The following is a 3,135-nucleotide window of genomic DNA, read 5'->3' on the forward strand; positions in this document are numbered from 1 at the left end:
ATTGCAGAGATGATACTATAGGAAGACGGGCTGGTGGAGTGGATATAGGAATACAAGCACATCCACACCTCACGGGCTGCGCCCGTTCGGTTGTCGAGGCGGGGGTCGGCGAGGCCGGGGCCGAGCGAGGTGGCAGGAATGCTTGACTGGGGGTATTCTGTTGCTCACTGGTCCTAGACCCTGGCGTAACCGAAATTTCAGCTCAGCTGAAATTTTAAACTAGGGTCCGGTGGCTGTTGGGATGTCGACAACCCGGCAGTTATTTGTTCGGAGCAAATAGTACCTGGGTACTATTGACTGTTATTTGGCCTGATTGGGAAGACGGTGAGATGTAAAGATGCGAAATTGAGAATAAATGAGTATATTTGCAGAGCGACGCGAGGCGGGAGGTGCGAGGCCAGGGGCGGCGAGGGGGTGAGTGTATATAATCTGGTGTTCTGTGAAAATGTTGAGCTGGTAGTATTATGGATTGCAGAGATGATACTATAGGAAGACGGGCTGGTGGAGTGGATATAGGAATACAAGCACATCCACACCTCACGGGCTGCGCCCGTTCGGTTGTCGAGGCGGGGCGAGGTGAAAATGTTGAGCTGGTAGTATTATGGATTGCAGAGATGATACTATAGGAAGACGGGCTGGTGGAGTGGATATAGGAATACAAGCACATCCACACCTCACGGGCTGCGCCCGTTCGGTTGTCGGCGAGGCCGGGCCGAGCGAGGTGGCAGGAATGCTTGACTGGGGGTATTCTGTTGCTCACTGGTCCTAGACCCTGGCGTAACCGAAATTTCAGCTCAGCTGAAATTTTAAACTAGGTCCGGTGGCTGTTGGGATGTCGACAACCCGGCAGTTATTTGTTCGGAGCAAATAGTACCTGGGTACTATTGACTGTTATTTGGCCTGATTGGGAAGACGGTGAGATGTAAAGATGCGAAATTGAGAATAAATGAGTATATTTGCAGAGCGGACGAGGCGGAGGTGCGAGGCCGGGCCGGCCGAGAGGGGGTGAGTGTATATAATCTGGTGTTCTGTGAAAATGTTGAGCTGGTAGTATTATGGATTGCAGAGATGATACTATAGGAAGACGGGCTGGTGGAGTGGATATAGGAATACAAGCACATCCACACCTCACGGGCTGCGCCCGTTCGGTTGTCGGGCGGCCGGGCCGAGCGAGGTGGCAGGAATGCTTGACTGGGGGTATTCTGTTGCTCACTGGTCCTAGACCCTGGCGTAACCGAAATTTCAGCTCAGCTGAAATTTTAAACTAGGGTCCGGTGGCTGTTGGGATGTCGACAACCCGGCAGTTATTTGTTCGGAGCAAATAGTACCTGGGTACTATTGACTGTTATTTGGCCTGATTGGGAAGACGGTGAGATGTAAAGATGCAAAATTGAGAATAAATGAGTATATTTGCAGAGCGACGCCGAGGCGGAGGTGCGAGGCCGGGGCCGAGCGAGGGTGAGTGTATATAATCTGGTGTTCTGTGAAAATGTTGAGCTGGTAGTATTATGGATTGCAGAGATGATACTATAGGAAGACGGGCTGGTGGAGTGGATATAGGAATTAAGACATCCACACCTCACGGGCTGCGCCTGTTCGGTTGTCGAGGCGGGCGAGGTGAAAATGTTGAGCTGGTAGTATTATGGATTGCAGAGATGATACTATAGGAAGACGGGCTGGTGGAGTGGATATAGGAATACAAGCACATCCACACCTCACGGGCTGCGCCCGTTCGGTTGTCGGCGAGGCCGGGGCCGAGCGAGGTGGCAGGAATGCTTGACTGGGGGTATTCTGTTGCTCACTGGTCCTAGACCCTGGCGTAACCGAAATTTCAGCTCAGCTGAAATTTTAAACTAGGGTCCGGTGGCTGTTGGGATGTCGACAACCCGGCAGTTATTTGTTCGGAGCAAATAGTACCTGGGTACTATTGACTGTTATTTGGCCTGATTGGGAAGACGGTGAGATGTAAAGATGCGAAATTGAGAATAAATGAGTATATTTGCAGAGCGACACGAGGCGGAGGTGCGAGGCCAGGGCCGGCGAGGGGGTGAGTGTATATAATCTGGTGTTCTGTGAAAATGTTGAGCTGGTAGTCTTATGGATTGCAGAGATGATACTATAGGAAGACGGGCTGGTGGAGTGGATATAGGAATACAAGCACATCCACACCTCACGGGCTGCGCCTGTTCGGTTGTCGAGGCGGGCGAGGTGAAAATGTTGAGCTGGTAGTATTATGGATTGCAGAGATGATACTATAGGAAGACGGGCTGGTGGAGTGGATATAGGAATACAGGCACATCCACACCTCACGGGCTGCGCCCGTTCGGTTGTCGAGGCGGGCGAGGTGAAAATGTTGAGCTGGTAGTATTATGGATTGCAGAGATGATACTATAGGAAGACGGGCTGGTGGAGTGGATATAGGAATACAAGCACATCCACACCTCACGGGCTGCGCCCGTTCGGTTGTCGAGGCGGGCGAGGTGAAAATGTTGAGCTGGTAGTATTATGGATTGCAGAGATGATACTATAGGAAGACGGGCTGGTGGAGTGGATATAGGAATACAAGCCACATCCACACCTCACGGGCTGCGCCCGTTTGGTTGTCGGCGAGGCCGGGGCGAGAGTGAGGTGGCAGGAATGCTTGACTGGGGGTATTCTGTTGCTCACTGGTCCTAGACCCTGGCGTAACCGAAATTTCAGCTCAGCTGAAATTTTAAACTAGGGTCCGGTGGCTGTTGGGATGTCGACAACCCGGCAGTTATTTGTTCGAGCAAATAGTACCTGGGTACTATTGACTGTTATTTGGCCTGATTGGGAAGACGGTGAGATGTAAAGATGCGAAATTGAGAATAAATGAGTATATTTGCAGAGCGACCGAGGGGAGGTGCGAGGCCGGGCCGAGCGAGGAAATGAGTGTATATAATCTGGTGTTCTGTGAAAATGTTGAGCTGGTAGTATTATGGATTGCAGAGATGATACTATAGGAAGACGGGCTGGTGGAGTGGATATAGGAATACAAGCACATCCACACCTCACGGCTGCGCCCGTTCGGGTTGTCGAGGCGGGGCGAGGTGAAAATGTTGAGCTGGTAGTATTATGGATTGCAGAGATGATACTATAGGAAGACGGGCTGGT

Source organism: Mycena indigotica (genome assembly GCF_014461135.1).
Source record: "Mycena indigotica strain 171206Taipei chromosome Unknown Mind.scaff0018, whole genome shotgun sequence".
Classification (NCBI taxonomy): Eukaryota; Fungi; Basidiomycota; class Agaricomycetes; order Agaricales; family Mycenaceae; genus Mycena; species Mycena indigotica.